The sequence below is a fragment of the Pristiophorus japonicus genome, chromosome 4 (assembly GCF_044704955.1).
Source record: "Pristiophorus japonicus isolate sPriJap1 chromosome 4, sPriJap1.hap1, whole genome shotgun sequence".
Classification (NCBI taxonomy): domain Eukaryota; kingdom Metazoa; phylum Chordata; class Chondrichthyes; family Pristiophoridae; genus Pristiophorus; species Pristiophorus japonicus.
This window is the reverse complement of record NC_091980.1, coordinates 51,017,196-51,039,871: the sequence shown is the minus strand read 5'-3', so window position 1 is coordinate 51,039,871 and position 22,676 is coordinate 51,017,196. Positions and strand designations below refer to the sequence as shown.

Genomic DNA, 22,676 nt, shown 5'->3' with positions numbered 1-22,676 from the left:
TTATCTAGTATAACCTTGATGGGAAAGCCAACAGGTGGGTCCTGCAGTTCGGGAAGTAATGCTATCCAAACAAAAGGACAACCCTGGAAGGTCACCCATGAGGAATTCATTGGGAAATGGCCTACCTTGGGCATATAGCCAAGGGCCATTAGTGGGGATTGTAAGGGGGTTAAAAAGTACACTTGAGTAAGAAGCATAAGGAAATTAGGAGGTTCTGAGGAATCGGGAGTTCCTCTGTCTTACGTTATGGATTATAATATTGATTAGGTAAACTCGCTTATGTATATAAAGCACGCTTATACAGTCGCTTACATTGGGTTAAGAAGAGGGAGGCAGCAACGTCTGATGGTTAAGGAACCATCATAAGTAGCCAACACTGCACTGACCCTTAGCATAGAAAATAGAAGATGAAAACATACACTCAGTACTGAATAACAAGGGCAGTGGAGAATCAAGAGCTTAGAAAGATAACATACCCTGAGAAACAAGGTCAATCAACACGTCATGCGAAACTGAGGCAAAGTTGAACACATTCCAGAAGGGTGACAACCATGGGAGATGGACAGGTGGGGGCAAGCACTCAGTGCCAGTCTGAGCAGTAGGCCAATCAGTGGTTTTGTAGGAGGGTCGCACAAATCGAAAAATCGTATAACTGTGCTTGTAGAACTCTTGTACTTTGAAGTGTTTATCGGAACATGTCCCGAACATGTTCAAATAAACCAGTTAACTGAGGTTTCGTCTGCGTGATTCCGTGGTCACTATATAATACGGGCAAGTATCGATTCCTTATATCAGGGAGTCCACTTTGAGGAAGAGAAGTCTTCTTTTTACCCCAACAATGGGCACCTTTCGTCATTGAATGGGACATTAAGTAAAGTGGCCGGGGTTTCAGGCCATCGAAAGACAAAGGAGAGCTATTTGACCACAGACAAGTCAGAGCCACACATCGAGGCACAGGCAAGTTGACAAATGAACAGGAACAGACTTGAGTTTGCTTTTCAGTTGCACAGCCTCAGGCAGGAAGGACAGTTGGATTTTTGGCGTGAAAAGGAGCATTTTTGCAAGTATGAGAGAAGCAATTTTTGCTGCCATCTCGCTCTCACTCTCCCCTCTTCTATGCCTGCTTGCAACGCACAAGGACTAAGCACTCCGTCTGGGACGGAGAGAAAAAACACCAGAGAGCCTTGCTACTTCAACTGGGAAGCTGACCTTTAAACTGGGCTTGAAGACAAGAAGATACACCTCATCAGGAGAAGCAACGAGTAAGCTGGAGGGGTAATTGGTGAGCATTTATATCAGCCCACGCATCTTTAAACCACCGCATTGTGAGAAAGGGTGTCGCGTGTCCCAACCAAGCCTTAGGGGTTTTAGTAGGGAAGTTTTTGCAAGGATCATAAGCGTACGCACACTCTGTTGGATAGATTTCAGTGGTGCAATTTTGAATCTGAGCAAGGGTGGTTTAGACGTGGGTACTTCACGTTAGGGGCCTGTTTAGATAGGCCAGACTGTGTGTTGTACTGTGTTTGTTTGTATTACACTACCAGGGTGTGCAGGTCTCTGGTCGTCTTGGTTAACCCTTGTCACTGGACCAAGACCTAGCTCTGTCAAGCCCGTGTGGTGGCTGGTTGTGCAACGGCCACCACACATTAAAAAAATCCATGCACTGCATCTTCCACCCTTCAAGATGTAGTTCAGGACCTTGAATATTAGGTCCTACATTGAAAACACCTGTGAACTCATCCTTTTTTGGCGTGGAAGCAAGTCATCCTCGTTTCGAGGTACTGCCTATAATGATTATTGTGTTCCTAACACAGATGAGGCTGGACACTGGGAGGTTAAAGTAACAGTGACCTCAGTATTTAAAAAGAAACTCCAGAGTGAGGAACAAGCCTTAGGGGCCAGCTTAGATACAGTGCTCCCAAGGGATGCTGGGATCCCTTGGGACTTCCGGGGATGAGCTCCCTGGTGGCGGAACATGGGAGTGCATGCTTTACAGATACACAGCATCAATCCCCCCGCAAAGTCAAAGTGAAAATTATTTACAAGGTGAGGCGGTCGGGAGCCTTTCTTTTCCTGGTGGACCGCCTCGGTACAAATGTTTGTTCTGGTGTGTTGGCTGTGCCCTCGCTGGGCTGGCATGTTGTTGGCCCTGCAGGGCTGCTGGGTGAGCCTGGCCTTGCTGGGCTGTTGGGTGTGATGGATTCAATTTCCTGGTCCGGCGTGGTGTCGTTGATCCTTTAGGTGTGTGTTCTGGGCTCGAAAAAGGTGGTGTCTGCTGTGGGTTGTTCAGGGCAGTCTGTGAACTGCAGCCTCGTTTGGTCCAGGTGCTTTCGGCAAATTTGTCCATTGTCTAGTTTGACGTCAAACACCCTACTCCCTTCTTTAGCTGTCACCGTGCCCGCGATCCACTTGGGACCATGTCCATAGTTGAGCACATACACAGGGTCATTCAGATCATTTTTCCTGTGACACAGTGGCACGACCATCGTTTACATTTTGTTGCTGCCGCCTGCTCTCTACCTGATCATGCAGGTTGGGGTGAACCAGCGAGAGTCTGGTTTTAAGTGTCCTTTTCATGAGTAGCTCAGCCGGGGGCACCCCTGTGAGCGAGTGGGGTCTCGTGCGGTAGCTGAGCAGTACTCGGGACAGGCGGGTTTGGAGTGAGCCTTCTGTGACTCGTTTAAGGTTCTGTTTGATTGTTTGTACTGCCCGCTCTGCCTGCCCATTGGAGGCTGGTTTAAACGGGGCCGAGGCGACATGTTTGATCCCATTGCGGGTCATGAATTCTTTAAATTCGGCACTGGTGAAACATGACCCGTTGTCACTGACCAGTATGTCAGGCAGGCCGTGGGTGGCAAACATAGCCCTCAGGCTTTCAATGGTGGCGGTGGCGGTGCTTCCTGACATTATTTCACATTCGATCCATTTTGAAAAAGCATCCACCACCACCAGGAACATTTTACCGAGAAACGGGCCCACATAGTCGACATGGATCCTTGACCATGGTCTGGAGGGCCAGGACCACAAACTTAGTGGTGCCTCTCTGGGCGCGTTGCTCAACTGAGCACATACACTGCATTGTCGTACACAGGAATCGAAATTAGAGTCGATACCGGGCCACCACACGTGGGATCTGGCTATCACTTTCATCATTACTATACCCGGGTGTGTGCTGTGGAGATCCGAGATGAACATCTCCCTGCCCTTTTTTGGTAGCACCACGCGGTTACCCCAGAACGGGCAGTCTGCCTGAATGGACAGCTCGTCCTTTCGCTGCTGGAATGGCTTGATTGGCTCTTGCATTTCAACGGGGATGCTGGCCCAGCTCCCATGCAGTTCACAGATTTTTACTAGGGACAGCAGAGGATCTAGATCCAAGTCCTAATCTGGTGGGCCGTGACAGGTGACTTATCATTTTCAAACGCTTCCATGACCATTAACAAGTCTGCGGGCTGTGCCACCATCAACAAGTTTGCAGGCTGCGCTATTTCCACCCCCGTGATGGGCAATGATAGCCGACTGAGAGCATCCGCACAGTTCTCGATGCCTGGCCTGTGGCGGATGGTATAGTTATACGCTGATAGCGCGAGTGCCCACCTTTGTATGCGGGCTGAGGCATTAGTATTTATCCCCTTGTTTTCAGCGAACAGTAATGTGAGGGGCTTGTGATCAGTTTCCAGCTCAAATTTGAGGCCAAACAGGTACTGATGCATTTTCTTTACCCCGAACACACACGCTAATGCCTCTTTCTCAATCATGCTGTAGGCCCTCTTGGCCTTGGACAAGCTCCTGGAAGCATAGGCAACAGGTTGCAACTTCCCCGCAACGTTAGCTTGTTGTAATACACACCCGACTCCATACGACGACGCGTCACATGCTAGCACAAGTCTTTTACACGGGTTATACAATACAAGCAGCTTGTTGGTGCATAAAATGTTTCTGGCTTTCTCAAAAGCAATTACTTGTTTTTTCCCCATACCCAGTTCTCACCCTTTACGCAATAACACATGTAGGGGCTCTAAAAGGGTACTTAACCCCAGTAGGAAGTTACCAAAATAGTTGAGGAGTCCCAGGAACGACCGCAGTTCCGTGACATTCTGTGACTTGGGTGCATTCCTGATAGCCTCTGTCTTGGCGTCTGTGGGTCGAATGCCATCCGCCGCGATCTTTCCCCCCAAAAACTCCACTTCTGTTGCCTGAAGACGCATTTCGATCTCTTCAGCCGCAGCCCTACGCGATCCAGTCGCTGGAGGACCTCCTCCAGGTTTTGTAGGTGCTCGGCTGTGTCCCGACCAGTGAACAATATGTCATCCTGAAAGATCACCGTGTGTGGTACCAACTTGAGTAGGCTCTCCATGTTTCTCTGGAAGATCGCTGCAGCCGACCGAATTCCAAATGGGCACCTGTTGTCGATAAACAGTCCCTTGTGCGTGTTGATGCAGGTGAGGCTCTTCGAAGATTCCTCCAGCTCCTGCGTCATGTAGGCCGAAGTCAGGTCGAGCTTGGTGAACGTCTTGCCTCCTGCCAGCATCGCAAATAGGTCGTCTGCCTTAGGTAGCGGGTATTGGTCCTGTAGCGAGAAACGATTAATAGTTACTTTATAATCGCTGCAAATCCTGACCGTGCCATCACTTTTGAGTACTGGAACAATCGGGCTAGCCCACTCGCTGAACTCCACTGGGGAGATGATGCCCTCGCGTTGCAGCCTGTCCAGTTCGATTTCCACTCTCTCCCTCATCATGTGAGGTACCGCTCGCGCCTTGTGGTGAATGGGTCGTGCCTCTGAGACCAAGTGGATCCGCAATTTCGCCCTGGAAAAGTTTCCAATGCCTGGCTCAAAAAGGGAAGAAAATTTGTAAAGAACCTGAGTATATGAGGCCTCATCGACATGTGATAGCGCTCGGGTGTCATCCCAGTTCCAGTGGATTTTGCCCAGCCAGCTCCTTCCAAGCAGTGTGGGGCCATCGCCCAGGACAATCCCAGAGTGACAGTTCGTGCACCGTGCTCTCGTAGGTGACCTTGACCATGGCGCTGCCCAGGACAGTGATAAGCTCTTTGGTGTATGTTCTCAGTTTCGTGTGGATGGGGCTCAGGGCTGGTCTGAATGCCTTGTTGCACCACAGTCTCTCAAACATCTTTTTACTCATGATGGATTGGCTAGCGCCAGTGTCCAGTTCCATGGCTATGGGTAAGCCATTCAATTTTACGTTTAGCATTATAGGTGGACATTTCATCGAAAATTTGTGCACCCCGTGTACTTCAGCGCCTGCCTCCTCTCTCTGAGGCTCGAAATTGCTTTGATCCACCATAGACTGATCTTCCTCTGCCACGTGGTGGTTAGCAGGTTTTGCAGAGCTTGCAGCTCGTTGGAGGTGTCCCATTGTTCCACAGCTCTTGCAAACATACCCTTTGAAGTGGCATGAATAGGCTGAATGGAAGCCTCCACAATGCCAACAAGGTGTGAATTGCCTTGCATTCATCCTTTGTTGGGGACTCTGAGTCATCTGAGGCCTGCTGGCAGTTGCAGACTCGTGGGTTCTGCCCCGTACAATTCTGCTCGCAAACACAGTTCCAGTTAATTTATGAAAATTGCTAGCACTTGTGTGCTGAGAGATTTGTTTGGTGTTATCACTGGTGGACATAAACGCCTGTGCTATCGCAATGGCCTTACTGAGGGTCGATGTCTCTACAGTCAAAAGTTTTTGTAGGATGGTCTCATGGCCAATGCCCAGTACAAAAAAGTCTCTGAGCATTTGCTCCAGGTAGTCATCAAACTCACATTGTCCTGCAAGTTGCCTTAGCTTGGCGACGTAGCTCGCCACGTCCTGACCTTCAGATCGCTGGCACGTGTAGAACCAATACCTTGCCATCAGCATGCTCTCCCTCGGGTTAAGATGCTCCCGAACCAGTGTACACAGCTCCTCATACAACTTATCTGTGGGTTTCACCGGAGCCAGAAGATTCTTCATGAGGCTGTAGGTCTGTGCCCCGCAGTGTGAGGAGGACCGCTCTCCTTTTTGCAGCGCTTCCTTCTCCGTCCAGCTCATTGGCTGCAAAGTAGTGGTCTAGCCGTTCGACATAGGCTTTCCAGTCCTCACCCTCCGAGTACTTCTCCAGGATGCCCACAGTTTGCTGCATCTTTGCGTTGGATTCGTATTCTCGTCGCCAGTTATTGTGTTCCAAACACAGATGAGACTGCACACAGGGAGGTTAAAGTAACAGTGACCTCAGTCTTTAATAAGACACTCCAGAGTCAGGAACAGGCCTTAGGGGCCGACTTATCTTCAGTGCTCCCAAGGGATGCTGGGATCCCTTGGGACTTCAGGGGATGAGCTCCCTGGTGGCGGAACATGGGAGTGCATGCTTTACAGATACACAACAATGATGATGGGTGTTTTTACTGGGTACAGGTGTGTTTTAACTTGAATAAAAACATTGTGATGATGGAGACCAAAAAGATCTGCCTATGACTGTATATTACTGTTCACCGTTATAATTCCAGTGCTAGAACTATTGTAAGAGGGGTGATTCGAAACCACCAGGGGCAAAACCAGTTACAGAATCTGGCGATCATGAAGGATCCCTTGGTTTGAGTGAACAAACAGTCATGGTTCACCACCCCGCAGCTGCAGAATATGATCTCGGAGGTGCCCAAGTTAATGAAAGAAGGGGACCCCTCAGTTCACTTCACCGAGGTGGACCAGGTTCGGGGGATTAATTGGTGTAGTGAGGCCGAGGCTCACAAACTGTTGCTGTTTTCCCTGGATGGCAAACTGTATCAGGCCCTGTCCGCCGGGGACAGGGGACCACGGCCAGCTTAAAGGAGGAAATCCTGAGAGCCATGGATCACACCCAGGGTAGTCCATTCTCTAGGGTAGAGAGGACACTGCAACTGGCAGGGGAAGCACCTCAGGCATTCCCGGACAGACTCTGGCCCTTGTACCAAATGGCCACGGGCGGGGTGTTCAATAGTACACAGTTGCAGGGGGAGCCGAGAAACCATTGGCTCAGGACCCTCGTGGCAAACTGCTTGCCACGAATAAGGGTAAAAGCGGAGGCCTGGTTTGATTCTGAGAACCTCGCGAATATGGAGGCCGGAGTGCTCCGTCACATGAGCCTGGCCTTTAAAATCAGCTCAGAGGAGGAGGTCAAACCAAGGAAGGGAAGGGTACATGAAGTGATGGCCAATGAGGCTAGTAAAAAGGAATGGCGTCAGGAAGGGGTTAGCACAGGGAAGGCTAGGACGTGTTTTGGGTGTGGAAAGATGGGACACTGGAGAAGAGACCGAGGAGGGGGCAAGGCAAAAGGGATCCTCCAGTGCCTAAGACAAAACCTGTCGAGGCAAAGGGACCGACCGCAGAACAATTTGATGTTCTGGTGGCCACCCTTCGGACAGTTTTTGTGCCAGAGCAGGGAAGGGTAGACGCTGCCGTGAGCAGGGAAATCCCGACCGCTCCGATAATCCCACCACCCTGACTAGCATGCATCCAGCCTGGGTACCTGTGTTCGCTCTCGGACGATGAGTGAAATGGACCATGCGTGAGGATGGGGGTGGAGAAGGTAGAATGGAAGCACTTGGTGGACACCGGAGCTTCGAGCACGGTGATCCATGCGAGTAACCCGACCGATTCACCCTGATCCAGCAAGGTTCCGTTCAGTCTCGTGGGATTTACTGGGAACGAGCAAGCGGGAGCGATGTCCAGGCCATTAGCCATAGATTTAGGATCCCTCCACACCAGGTGGGAATGAATCGGAATAAAGTGGGAACATCCAGGGTCAGGAGTCCTAGGGGCCAACTTTATGTTAGCCCACAGGTTTATAGTGGATTTGAGGAATCACTGCCTTTGGGGAGCAATGGGTTCCGATAAGGAGAAAGAAGTTGTAGTGATTCCAAGGAAAGGGGAAGGAAAAGGCAACATGAAGCCAACGGGGAGTTACGACCAGGAGCAATTGGTCAATACTACCCCAGCCGAGTACCAGGGGTACGTGCGGAACAACCTCTCATCGTTCGCCACACACAAGCACGACTGTGATAGGGTGACGGGGGTGGAAGTCCAAGTACAGGAAGACCCCATGTCACGGCCACAGAAGCAGTACAGTTTCCCCAGCGAGGCAGAGGCCGATTTGGAGACAGCACTGTGATCCCTGGTAGCACAGGAAGTGCTGAGGCCCATAGCCACACACATGAACTCACCACTTTGGTCGGTTAGGAAACCGGATGAGTCATGGAGAGGCAGAGCGGTCTATCGGTGCTCAACAAAAACATCCCAGCTTGCACGCCCACAGTGGTGGCCGTAGCTGATCTGATAGGGAGTATTCCAGCAACCGCAACCACATTTACGGTGCTGGACATTTCGAACGGGTTTTGGTCGATTCTCCTGAAATGGGAAGACAAGTTTGCCTTCACTTTTAAAGGACAGCAGGGCACATGGACATGCCTTCCCGAGGGATTTTATAACAGCTCCTCCATATTCCACCAGTGTATGGCAGACGCCTTAACGGGTTTCAGCAAACACCAGCAGTTGGTGCAGTATGTGAACGATTTGCTTTTGTTCTCCGATGAGGGGGAGGAGCATGGTCCGCTGCTGGCTGAGCTGCTGAGAGAGACAGAATTCAAGGTCAATCCTAAGAAAGCTCAGATCGGTCAGAGGGAAGTAAAATTCCTCGGGCTGATCGTGAGGGCTTGGGAAAGGGCTATAGACGAAGCCAAAACAGAAGGCAGTGCAGAAGTTACCAGTCCCCATGACGGAGGTGAGATCCTTCCTGGGGCTCACGAGCTACTGCAGGGATTTTATTGAGGATTATGTCGCCATGGCAGCCCCTCTGCTTCGGCTCTTCCGCAAGGGAGTGGGATGAGGAGTGGGATGAGGACAGCACGGCAGCGTTAAATCGCCTCAAGGGAGACCTGCAGACAGCACCCGCATTAGGGGCGATTAATGGTGGGGAGGACTTCTTTTTGGAAATAGCAGCCAGCAAAAACAGTTTGAGCGCGGTGCTGCTCCAGGAGCAAACTGAGGCCCCGTGGTGTATTCAGCAAGAATTCTCACGGATGCAGAACGGGAATATTCCAATTGCGAGAGGCATCTCCTAGCCCCGCATTGGGCTGTAAAGCGCTCACAGCTCTTTACGGGATCGTCCCTGAATGGTCTACTAACCCACCATACCCCCACTCAGATGTTATTAGATGGGAGGATAAAGGACGGCACGGTGAGTAGTGCTCGCATTACCCGCTGGACTTTATTGCTCTCACAAATGCATCTGAGAGTGCAAGGCCTGAGTGAGCCCAAGTTGGCCGCCAACATGATCTACCCAGGGATGACCCACAAGTGTACGGTGAAAGGGGTATGGGACGTGGACGTAGGATCCCGGGCCGGGTTACACCCAACGGGCCACGAGATCTACATCGACGGGTCTAGTTCAGTAGTGAACGGGGAGCGTTTCACCGGGTGCGGGATTTATGACCCCTACGGCTGGGATAGCAAGGGCCATTAAACTCCTGAGCACCCTGAGCGCCCAGCCCGTCGAACCATTGGCAGTGGTGTGCGTCGTTATCCACGCTGACGAGTTCCCGGCTCCGTGAACCATCTGCTCGGATTCCATGTTTACGTGCAACTCGTGTACCGAATACTTGGCCATCTGGGCTTGTCGCGGTTTCACATCCGGAGACGGGAAGCCCTTAGCAACAGCACCGTTGCTGAGAAAGGTCTTAGAGGCCACAGGGACCCCCGGGATGTCATTACATCCACAAAGTAAAGGCTCACTCTAAGACAGAGCCCGGAGGGGAAGGCAACCAAAGAACAGACGAGTTAGCAAAGGAGGGAGCCAGGGAAGGAGTTTTTTGGGATCCATACGGGTCCAGCCCAGTAGCAGCGATCCGGGACACAGGGGGGACACCAGGAAGTGCAGGGGTAGCATTGGCCGCGGACTTGAGGCAAGTCCAGGTACAGGATCCCGTCCTCAAGGTCGTCCTTCAGCAGCTGGCTAAGGGCGAGAAGGTAGAAGGTCCGTTCGGGGTAGCGGGCCTCATCGTAAAGGAGGGGATGCTCTTTAAGGGGGATCGGTGAATAGTTCCCGAAGTGCATCAGAGGGAATTTCTCCAGTTGGCCCGCGGGGGCCCAGGAGCGGGACACCCAGGGCTGGAGACGACCTGGCAAAGGGTAGAACAGGCAGGGTGGTGGCCGTAACTGAGGGAAAATGCCCGCGATTTTTGCGCAGACTGTCTGGTGTGCGCGGCGAACAACCCCGATTGTAGGAAGATTCCCTTGGCGCACACGGGAAGGGTAGAAGGACCATGGCAGTCGATACTGGTCGATTACATTGGGCCATTGCCCACCACAAAGTGGGGGGGGTTACAAGTACTGTTTGGTCCTATTAGACGTGTTCTCCAAGTGGGTGGATGCCTTCGCTTGCCAATCAGCCACGACGTTAGTGACGGCAAGGATTTTGGTAAAGGAAGTGTTCTCCAGGTGGGGACTGCAACAGATCGCGGAATCCAACTGAGGGAGCCATTTCACGGGGCAAGTCATGCAGGCCACCTTGAAGGTTCTGGGGATAGAAGGGAAGGAAACAGGACCGTCCCCAAAAAGGTGGGATGAGGTCCTGCGTTAGTTTTGATGGGGGTCTGGGCCAGCCTCTCCAGGAGCACAGGGCACTCCCCGCATGAGGTCATGAACGGGAGGGTCATGCGCACGCCCACCCATGTTCTGGCACCGGTTCTCACCGAAGGTCAAGTGAGAGAAGTAAACCGGGATAAGTTTGTCAAGAATCTGTACGAGAGGTTGAAGCAGATTCATTGGCAGCTAGTAACATGGGGAAGCAGCACCGGAGTAATTTGTTGCTGCTCGAGCCCCAGAGAACACATGAGTGGAAGATAGGGGACCAGGTGATGGTCCAAAACTACGCTCACGTAGGAACGTTTGAGTCACTGTATATGGTACCTTGCAGTATAGTGGATAAGGCAAGCCCCATGGTTTACACGGATAAACTTCCAAGGCACACAAAGCGGTTCCACGTGAACCAGTGTAAGTTGTTTAACCCGGGGGAAAGAGTTAGGAAAGGAAAGAAACACCAAGGCGCTGTAAACAGCATGGTGGGCGCGGGTCTTCCTCCCATAGTTTGGGACAGCGAGAACCCCGTGGTGGGGGCTGTAAGAAGGAGCAGCAGGATCCCACAGCCAAGGGCACGGTGGACGCCTCCTTACACACCAAGCAGGAGCCGTAAAAGTCCCAGGCAAGAGGTGCCCTAGCGGGGCCACCCGGCGGCACGGGTGGTATTGTACATAGTTTTCTTTTAAAGTGTTTTGGTTAGTTGTAATGAAGCCAGACCTGTGGAGGTGGACCCTCTCACAGCAAGGTACTTGTTAGTTTTGTTTTGCAGGAAGTCGAGGACAGAATGAAGACAGCCCTGAGTCTGATTTGGATGTTGGCCAGAACGGGGCACAGCAGGAGACGAGACACCGAGTTGTCCTTCCTCTATGGATGTACTGGGGGGAACAGACCCACCAAGACACAGGGGTGCAGGACAGGGGACATGGATGGGATGGCAGCCTATTTCCATGAAGGAAGGTGGCCAGGGTGGCTGGGGTCGAATTAGACGAGATACTCCAGCCACACATACAGGGAGGCTTCCATACCATGTCCCAGGCATAGGGTTAGGGTGACCGAGGGCAAGCACGAATGCTGGAAGTGCAAGGGACATGTTCCCCTGGGACGGTGGTGGTGGCTCAGGAAATGGAGTCAGGACACGGGGAACCAGACAGCGGACTGGGAGAGACTAAGGAACGATACGTACTGACAGAATACGGGGACACAAGGGGGAGTGGAAGTGTGCTGGGACAAATGGTGAAAGGAGGTCATCGCGGAGTTGGAGACAGATGCTAAAACAGTTATTGAATTAATACGGGAGGATAGGAATGCCTCGGCACAGGCAGCCATGAATGAAGTGTTGTACGGTGCCTGGTTGCTAGGCGAGGAACGCAGTAATTTGGAGGACCTCGGCAAGGTCGCATCCCATCGTGGGTCAGCAACCGGCACCTCGCAGCGCTCAGCCCGTATCATAATTCAATGAGTCCGTGTCATCTTGGTTTAGCTTCCGAAGCCTACCCAGTCCTAGTGGATTGCGGTTGGGTCAACCACTCGATTATGGGGATTGTGTTGCGTATGCCGGTGATGGGCAGTACACCACATCCAGCGCCGGTATACAGGGTGGAGAACATTGGCGTCTTACTGGAGGGGGTGCACGTACGGTACCATGGGGCCCCACCATTTGCAATAAAGTGGGGGCACGCCATGACCGGCACTGACTTCAAGGGGTGCCAGAGCAGGGGCGCACACATCATATTGTGCCCCCAGCATTTGAACTCGTTCGATCAGCCAGAGTGCAGGTTTGAATCAGAGAGTGCAGAGCCTATTAATTTGAACCATGGAGGTGATGGCCTGGAGCCACAATCCACCTCTGGTAGCATATGCGGGAAACGGGACATACTGCGTCACGACGAGCGTGGACCAGTATCGGGTGCATCGCGACACTTGGTGTCCGGTCACTGACACAACTTTCTGTTTCAAACCCCACACCAAAGTTCAAGTAGCCCAAGAGCACATCCTTCCAATCCCAGAGCCATCCACGGTACACATCACGGTGAACAACACAATCCATAATCTGCAGCAGTACATCACACAGTTTGGGTATCAGATTCTTTTTCTGCTCAAACACCTCAACATTAATAAATAATAATAATAAATAATAAATAATAAATAAAGAGAACAGAGAGTCGTGATCAATGGTTAATTCTCTGGTTGGCAACCAGTAACTAGTGGGGTGCCACAGGGATCAGTGCTGGGACCCCAACTATTTATAATCTATATTAACGACTTGGAAGAAGATACTGAGTGTAACGTAGCCAAGTTTCCTGACGATACAAAGATGGGAGGAAAAGCAATGTGAGGAGGACACAAAATATCTGCAAAAGGACATAGACAAGCTAAGTGAGTGGACAAAAATTTGGCAGATGGAGTATAATGTTGGAAAGTGTGAGGTCATGCATTTTGGCAGAAAAAAAATCAAAGAAGTTATTATTTAAATGGAGAAAGATTGCAAAGTGCTGCAGTACGAGTGGGACCTGGGGGTACTTGTGCATGCAACACAAAGGTTAGTATGCAGGTATAGCAAGTGATCAGGAAGGTCAATGGTATCTTGGCCTTTATTGCAAAGGGGATGGAGTATAAAAGCGGGGAAGTCTTGCTACAGCTATATAAGGTATTGGTGAGGCCACACCTGGAATACTGCGTGCAGTACTGGTTTCTATATTTACAAAAGGATATACTTGCTTTGGAGACAGTTCAGAGAAGGTTCACTGTGGTGATTCCAGGGATGAGGGAGTTGACTTTTGAGGAAAGGTTGAGTATGTTGTGTTAAGCTCATAATAAAATAACTGAGTACTGTAGACATGAGTAAGTGTGACCTTAGCTCCTTTATTCAAACTCCAGAGTGCTGGTACAGTGTGGGAGGCCTGCTTATATACAGTGTTCCCAAGGGATGCTGGGATCCCTTGGGACTCCAACAGATATGTCCTCTGGTGGCGGTATGATACAGGTTACCTAGGGTTGCATACATAACAGGTTGGGCCTCTACTCATTGGAATTCAGAAGAATGAGAAGTGATCTTATCGAAACGTATAAGATTATGAGGGGGCTTGACAAGGTGGATGCAGAGAGGATGTTTCCACTGATGGGGGAGACTAGAACTAGTGGGCATGATCTTAGAATACGGGGCTGTTCATTTAAAACTGAGATGAGGAGCAATTTCTTCTCTAAGGGTTTGTAAATCTGTGGAATTTGCTGCCTCAGAGAGTTGTGGATTCTGGGACATTGAATAAATTTAAGACAGAAATAGATAAGGAGAGAATGGGTTATGGAGAGCGGGCGGGAAAGTGGAGCTGAGTCCATGATCAGATCAGCCATGATCTTATTAAATGGCAGAGCAGGCTCGAGGGGTCGTATGTTCCTATTTCTTATGTTCTTATATTCTTAAAAGCCGTTGAGCTCTTGCAGAAACATTATTTTACATTGGAACAGACAAACCAGAAAATAGGGGAGGAAATTAAAGGGATAAATTCCACGCCCTGGTGGGACCTTGGTTTGAATGTGGAAGTTCCTCCACGGGTCCAGATTTGTTCGCAGGCTCTTGTAATTATACAGGGCTAGATTTTCCACTTCACATCGGCCAGTTATGACCCATATATGGCCCAAAACGGACTTCTATCGCCCATTTTGAACAAAAAGTGGAAACTAGGCCCAAAATATCGCCCGAAAAACAGGTGCCTAAGTTTCCACTTTGATCGCCGAGAAGATCGCCGAAATTATAGCCCACACAAGGCCCATCCCAAGTTTCAGCACCTAACTAGCACTTCGCTGGGCCGATGTAAGGTCCAAAACAGTGCTGAGAAATAGTTGCTTTTTCTGGACCTCAGAGAAGGAAAATGGGCACTACGGACTTCAATGGAAGGGTAGAGGATTAGTTGTGATTTAATTAGAGAGGTAGTTGTACTCAGAATATTGAGACAGGGAATATAAATAGGTATTATTACGTTATTTTTATTAAATAGGTTTTATATAGTATAATTTACTGAGAGCTGTAAGTTTTCATACAGTTATCATTACGTTTGGTTTTATATCATTAGGTTTTATATAATAGAATTTAATGAGGATGAGCGCTATAATTTTTCAGATAGGTATTATTGTTTTTAGTGAATAGGTTTTATATAATAGAATTTATTAGACGGTGTTACTAAAGTACTTGTATATTAATAGAATGCTCAGATATGGAATAACATCTATATAGTTGGTAACTAACTAAGAGAGAAGACACCACAATTTATTGAATTAAAGAAGTGTTTTTTTTATTAACAAAAACGCAAATAAAAATTGAAAAACTATCTCTCCAACCCCGCCACCCCCCCACATCAACCCACCCTTCCCTCAAATACAAAATCTTAGCAATTAACAATTAACCAATAACAACAAACAAAACTAACAAAACAGGAACAAGAACAACTAAACAAACTGTGAAAAAACGCACCCCTCCCTACCTGCGGCCACGTTTCCCTCCAGGTCCAGCTCCACCCCATGTTCACACCCCACTCGCCCATTTTGGTCTACGCAGACCAACACCAAGACATCGTGCAGACTGGGACAGCAAGATTTCCTGCCGTGGTAGAGGTGACAGAGCAGAAGCGGAAGCCTGTGTCCTCCGTACTCGCTTGCGTGTTAGGGATCTCGCTGTGAGCAGACACGACATCGTGAGGTGCAGCGCCGTGTTCAGCCAGCAATGCATGCCGTAGGGCATTGCTTACGGCTGTCTGCTGCCAAATAGCCTCCAAGGTCTCCCTTGCAGTCTGTGACTGCTCAGAAGACCAGTTCAAGAAGTTCGTGCAGAACTCGCTCCAGGATGCTGGAAACTGGCTCCAGTTCGCAGAGAACTGGCTCCAGTTCGCAAAGAATCCTGCGAACCCCTGGATAAGGTCGCGACCAATTGCGACCGTCTCCCTGCACAGGGAAATCAAGCTCTCTGTCTGGCCCTCCAAGATAGGCAATTGCTCGCCGCGCTGACCGGACCTCCGTGGGGTCAGCATTTGCAATATGACACGCCTTGGCATCGCCACCTGCACACCACTTAGTCCCGGTGCTTCTTCCATCTCAACCATAGGTTGTTCACTCCCCTCACAAAAAATCATTCTCCTTCTCCTCCTCCGCCATCTCACCCTCCTGTGAGCTGTTAGAACCAGGCTCTGCGAGTGGCACAGAACAGTGTTCAACGGACACTTCACCCGAGAAAGATGAATGAAATTTCTAAACAACTCATAACAATACATATCAATATATTTCAATATTTCAATATCAATAATTCCAATGTAATGCAAAACATTGCAATACTTTGCAAAACCACAAATGCACAAGGGTTCATCAGCGTTAACATGACCTCACTCATAGATCAGACTACATCTGAACTAATGAATTGTAATTGCATAACAAATGCGTAACTACGACATTTCGCGTATGTTATTAGTAATGTTTGATAATTTGCACATTCCGCATTACTCACCAGGCTCAAGGGTGGGCTCAGCCATGCCACGCGTCGTAACCGCTTTCATTCACATGCAGCCACCATAGTAAGTTGCATTGTAATATTTAAATATATTAATATTTTTTTTAAATTGTAATATTTAAAATATATTTAAAAGATATTTAAAGGTCATTTAAAATCATACGTACATATGTATTGTATACTTACTGTGTATAATTAGAATAATAATTATTCATATGCAATACGAAGGCCACCGCAAGCTCCTCATATGGATTGAGAATGTGCACTGCCACAGGGCCGCCACCCATCCTCCTTTGCTCCACATGGTTTAAACTTATATTTTTCTGCAAATGATAATTTAACATTGCATAGCATAAGCTACCTTTCCTGACAATAAACATTGAAGACTGATTTAAATGTTCCATTATTATGTAACCTCGTATTGCATATGAATAATTATTATTCTAATTATACACAGTAAGTATACAATACATATGTACGTATGATTTTAAATGACTTTTAAATATCTTTTAAATATATTTAAAATATTTATTTAAATATTACAGTGCAACTTACTATGGTGGCTGCATGTGAATAATTTTTTATATTATAACATGCAACTTAGTGTTAGGGTGAATAAATGTAATTGGTAATGTAATTTTTTTTCATTTAATGTAGTTTTTGAACTTCACATTATAAATAATTAAAATTGAGGAATTTTTTTGCAATTAATAAACATCAAGTAAATAATGCATAATAATTTATAAACACGAGTTGTTTATATGTTTTAAATACATAGTAGAATCAAACTTACTCTGGCAGCTGCCAGGAGGCTGTTCCACCTCTTGCGGCACTGGTCAGACGTCCGCACCTCATGGGATGCCGATGTCACCACATCGGCAATCTCCTGCCAGATCCGCCTGCAAGCACGGGGTGAAGGTTTCCCAAGGCCACCCCGTGTCAAATCCTCCCACCTTGTTGATACAACATGGACTAGTGCTTCATTAGCCTCCTCACTGAAGGCTTTGGCCCTTCTTTCACTTTCATTTGGATTTTGATTCGACATGGCCATTGCTGAAACATCTGTAATGATAACTGATAACAATCTACCGATGAACTCCTCTTTCCCGCTCTCACCAACCCTCCCTTTTCTTCTGAGCATGCGCGATGACCCATGAACTCTCCAAACGCGGCAAAAAAAATCGATCCAAAAAAAAACATCCCACACATGCGCACAATATCGTTGCTAGGGAAGTTTTTTTTTTGGACTTCCGTTTCACTTCCTCTTTTTTTGGGCGATCGTGAGATCACTGAGAAATCAGATCGCCCATTTGATATCGCTGTGGTAAAGTCGAGTGGAAAATTGCAAAAAAAATAATGGGCCTTATGCCGGCAATCAGCATGGGCGATACATCACACATCGCTGGAATAAGGCCCATTTTTTGGGGCCTTAGCCACCTAGTGGAAAGTCTAGCCCACAGTTTCTCATTGTGATGTATTTGTTGCGGCTGACTTGCAAAAGGCAAAACAAGGCGCTCTGAAGTCGGTGGGAGGCCTTGGTTAAAGGTTGAACCTGAATGTTTTTCTCTGTAAATATGTTATATGAATGTGTTTCGTGTTGTATTTTAAGGGATGTATTCGGGGTGTTTAAGCGTAAAGTATATAGGGTTGATTGGAGACCACGACGTGTTTTCACAAGCAGACGTTTAATATTCCAGAAGGATTCTTTAAATATCATAGGGGCGACTATAAGATTTCAATGCAAACACTTTTTGGACATTGCTACTATATTCTCTGTACAGCAGAAGGGCTGGCTGGGGCAGGTCCAAACATGTTTAACTTGAATACACATTAGCTGAGCGGGAATGAGAATGGCTGAAAGCAGGAACATCATGGTTGATGGGCGCCTTTTGTTATGGAATGGGAACCCATCAGTGAGACATTAAGTAAAGTGGCCGGGGTTTCAGGCCATCGAAAGACAAAGGAAAGCTATTTGACCACAAACTCATCGGAGCCACACATCGAGGTACAGCACAGACGACAAAGGAACAGGCACAGACTTGAGTTTGCTTTTCAGTTGCACAGCCTCAGGTGGGAAGGACAGTTGGATTTTTGGTACGAAAATTATCATTTTTGCAAGTATAAGAGAAGCAATTTTGGCTGCCATCTCACTCTCTTATTCCCCTCTTCTATGCCTGCTTGCAACGCACAAGGACTAAGCACTCCATCTGGGGTGGAGAGAAGAAACACCAGAGAGCCTTGCTACTTCAACTGGGAAGCTGACCTTTAGATTGGACTTGAAGACCCACAAGATACACCTCATCGGGAGAAGCAGCGAGTAAGCCAGAGGGTTAATTGGTGAGCATTTATCCCAGCCCACGCATCTTTAAACCACTGCATAGTGTGAAAGGGTGTCGTGTGTCCCAACCAAGCCTTAGGGGTTTTAGTTGGGAGGTTTTTGCAAGGATCATAAGCATACACACATTCTGTTGGATAGATTTCAGTGGTGCAATTTTGAATCTGAGCAGGGGTGGTTTAGACATAGATACTTAGTGTTAGGGGTCATTTAGACAGGCCAGACTGTGTGTTGTACTGTGTTTGCTTGTATTACACTACCAGAGTGTTTTTTTACTGGGTGCAGGTATGTTTTAACTTGAATAAAAGCATTGAGATGGTAAGACTGAGAAGATCTATCTATGACTGTATATTATTGTTCACGACTATAATTCCAGTGTCTAGAACTATTGTTAAGAGGGATGATTCAAAATCACCAGGGGCAAAATCACTTACAGGGCGCCGTGCAGGTGCAAAAATTTTTTTTTAAATTTTAAACCCACTGCGCATGTGCAGTACAAAGAATTTTTAAAAAAACAGCACGTGTGGGGACTGTGTGGACCACCATTGAGAATCCATTGGTGACAGAGGTGGATTTGCAGGTAGGAAATACAGCTCTGATCACGAGATGGCTGCAATGGAAGGGCGCAGAGAAGGCGAAAGGGCCAGAGACAGAGAAGGGGAAACCGTAAGGATGAAGAGATTTCTTGTGGAAGAAATTGAACCCCTGCTAAACTTAATCGAGAGTAGATGGGGAGTTCGAGAACAAGGGAAGCTTCAGTAAAAATAAGCTTAAACCGTCTGCACTCGCAAAAGTTTGGGACCAGGTTGCAGTCGAGTTTAATGGAATGTCCATGACCCCGAGAACTGGTGCGCAGCTGAAAAAGAAGTGGCAGGACCTCGGACAAGCAGTGACTGTAAGTAATACATTTATTTGGGCTTTAAAATATAATGTAAGTTTATGTATACTTATTCACTGCAATAACATCTTTATTGCGTGCAGTTTTGGTTTCCATATTTACGAAAGGATATACTTGCTTTGGAGGCAGTTCAGAGAAGGTTCACTAGGTTGATTTCGGGAATGAGGGGGTTGACTTATGAGGAAAGGTTGAGTAGGTTGGGCCTCTACTCATTGGAATTCAGAAGAATGAGAGGTGATCTTATCGAAATGTATAAGATTATCAGGGGGCTCGACAAGGTGGATGCAGAGAGGACGTTTCCACTGATGGGGGAGATTAGAACTAGAGGTCACGATCTTAGAATAAAGGGCTGCCCATTTAAAAGAGAGATGAGGAGAAATTTCTTCTCTGAGGGTTGTAAATGTGTGGAATTCGCTCCCTCAGAGAGCTGTGGAAGCTGGGACATTGAATAAATTTAAGACAGAAATAGACAGTTTCTTAAATGATAAGTGGATAAGGGGTTATGGGGAGCGGGCGGGGAAGTGAAGCTGAGTCCATGATCAAATCAGTCATCTTATTGAATGGCGGAGCAGGCTCGAGGGGCAGTATGGCCTACTCCTGTTCCTATTTCTTATGTTCTTATGTAAATGTGTGCATGTGTGTTCAGAAGGACCCTCTCTTAAAAAGTTCCATTTTCATCTTTGCAGAAGATGGTGTCATCGATCAACCGAGAATGGTCATAAATGGAGGAGGTCCGCCAAATAGGCTGCAACTAACAGCCATAGAGCAGAGGATAGCATCAATGATTAAATGACACAGAAGATGACCAACAATCAACGCGGAAGCAGGGCCCAGTTTTCCATTCAAGGGTAAGCCCTGCAAATTGCATAGTCTGGGTTGGCTAAATGTTACGTACTGTGTGTGCTTCCTACACTTCTCCTTCCTCAATGCTGCTAACCAAGCATCTATCTTTTGTTTCGCAGAGGTTGAGCATCAGGAGGAGACAGAAAGTGCACCTGAAGTTGAAGGAGAGAATGTTCAAGAAAATGGCACATCAGATATTCCAACTCAGGAGAATGATGGGCAGCAAGTCATAGATGATGAGATTATTAACCTGGACTTGGAGGTGCTAAACCCCATGAGGATTCCAAGTCCTTTCAAGAGTGAATCAAACGAGAGGAGTTTTCTCGGTGTGACGGCTGAGGCTGCGGGTACAAGTGTGTCGCAGCAAGCCACACTTGAGAGACATCGTAGGAGGGCGAACTCCAGACCTAATGCAGAAACACCGGATTCTGAGAACATAGGACATCTATGTACACAGTAGGTACACAATAATAAGACATCAAATTTGTATGGTTGTTTGCATTTGACTGAAGAGGATTGTCCTTAGGGCTGCCAGTGACAGAAGCATGTTCACAGTAGCCCATCTGAAGGAAGAGTGAAACTTGGTTGCGCTATTACGTCAGTAGGAAGGGATTTGTGTACGGAAAATGCACCACTATTGCTACACTTAGAAAAACTCTGTTCAACGCTGCAGCACCACTAGAACTCATGGGTGTTAATATCATACACTATAAATCACGGGTGTTAATATCATAAACTAGAACACACGGGTGTTAATATATACTTGAATTCATGAATATTAGTATCATACACTTAAATTTATGGTAATATCATATACTAGAACTCATAGGTGTTAATATCATATACTAGAACTCACAGGTGTTAATATCAAACTAGAACTCACAGGTGTTAATATCATAAACTAGAAGTCATGGGTGTTAATATCATATGAGAACTCACGGGTGTTAATATCATATACTTCCTCTGACTGCAACCCACTTCCTGGTCAGCCTCTGAGGTTGAACCGCACCATTCATAGCTAGGGAATTTGAATATAGGAGCAGGGAAGTCTTACTGCAGTTGTACAGGACCTTAGTGAGGCCTCACCTGGAATATTGTGTTCAGTTTTGGTCCCCTAATCTGAGGAAGGACGATTTTGCTATTGAGAGAGTGCAGCGAAGGTTCACCAGACTGATTCCCGGGATGGCAGGACTGACATATAAGGAGAGACTGGATTGACTGGGCCAGTATTCACTGGAGTTTAGAAGGACGAGAGGGGATCTCATAGAAACATATAAAATTCTGACGGGTTTAGACAGGTTAGATGCAGGAAGAATGTTCCCGGTGTTGGGGAAGTCCAGAACCAGTGGACATAGTCTAAGGATAAGGGGTAAGCCTTTAGGACTGAGATGAGGAGAAACTTCTTCACTCAGAGAGTTGTTAACCTGTGGAATTCCCTACCGCAGAGAGTTGTTGATGCCAGTTCATTGGATATATTCAGGGGGGAGTTAGATATGGCTCTTATGGCTAAAGGGATCAAGGGATATGAGGTTCTGAGGTGAATGATCAGCCATGATCTTATTGAATGGTGGTGCAGGCTCGATGGGCCGAATGGCCTACTCCTGCACTTATTTTCTATGTTTCTATGTTTCTATCTTGTGGGGATGAGCGGAGAGAACATCCAACAATCTCGATTGCTCCTGGAAGCCTTTGGTGGGGTGATGGCAGAGTAGGGGGGACTGTCATTACAGGTTGAAAGACTTTCGGGATGGTTCAATGAAGTAGTATCGGCAATAGGTGATCTCACTCAGGCTGTCCTTAATGCGAGGAGTGCTATCCATTCTGTACCAAATTCAAGAGTTGATATTGAGGTTGACTACAAAGAGGAACCCGGGCATTCCACTATGTTACATTTTGGCTCTGTCTCTGTTGTAGCCCAGCAACAAGAAACGCTGTGCTGGAAAAGGAACAGATTACACCTGGGGGTACGGGGGGGGAAGGAAGCAGAAGTCTGCAACTACGGGCACATGCAGGCGTAACGGCATCTACTGGGGCAGGAGTGGCGCACAGCGCTAAGGAGGAGGATAGATGTCTTTTGTGTTTTGGTTGCTTTAGTTGATTGTTCTTTGTAAAGTTTGCCACAGTCTTGAATAAAGTTTTTAAAGTTATGAAGGTTTAAGGAAAGTAAAGTAACGCTAATTACAACTGTGCTGTACAAATGTTTAATAAACATTTTAATTTTGGACTTTTTAAACCTGACTCCTGCACTTCATTTTTTAATGCTGCACTAATAAATATTACAGGATAACCAGACTGAACATGTAAAATGGCCTCATCCCTTGCAACCTATTGGTTTAAATGATACAGGGGCAGGTTCCAGTGCTAAGGTGTTCATGGATCCTGCTTTGTTCTGGTCTCTGATGCATGCAACATAGAAAATAGGTGCAGGAGTAGGCCATTCGGCCCTTCGAGCCTGCACCATCATTCAATAAGATCATGGCTGGTCATTCCCTCAGTACC

General features: G+C 47.6%; 1 long non-coding RNA gene across 1 annotated transcript; it reads left to right on the top strand.

Annotated features, from left to right (window-relative positions):
* Positions 1 to 1,179: 1,179 nt before the first annotated feature.
* Positions 1,180 to 20,847, top strand: LOC139262050 (uncharacterized). The gene is made up of 4 exons (XR_011592870.1): positions 1,180 to 1,282; positions 18,294 to 18,438; positions 20,021 to 20,182; positions 20,297 to 20,847. It is a non-coding gene; the product is annotated as an uncharacterized lncRNA (long non-coding RNA).
* Positions 20,848 to 22,676: the final 1,829 nt, after the last annotated feature.